The sequence below is a fragment of the Nymphaea colorata genome, chromosome 4 (assembly GCF_008831285.2).
Source record: "Nymphaea colorata isolate Beijing-Zhang1983 chromosome 4, ASM883128v2, whole genome shotgun sequence".
Lineage (NCBI taxonomy): Eukaryota > Viridiplantae > Streptophyta > Magnoliopsida > Nymphaeales > Nymphaeaceae > Nymphaea > Nymphaea colorata.
Window position 1 is genome coordinate 7,483,451 of NC_045141.1, and position 253 is coordinate 7,483,703.

Below are 253 nucleotides of genomic sequence, written 5' to 3' on the forward strand. Positions count from 1 at the left end.
TGGCTGTGTGATTTACTAGCTGCGTTGATGCTTTGTTTTGTCGAACCGGTAACTTCTGTTCTTCTTATTTCAGTTTCAAAGTTTGTTTATTGTGTTCCATATATGCAACAGCAACACATTAAGAAGTATCTATAATTTCAAATGCTTTCGTATTCATTCGGTTAGATGCCTACCTATTCCTTGTTATCTGACTGACAATTTTGTGAGGATTTTACAACCAACAATTTTAGATTGAACGAAAATGAGAGGGTCA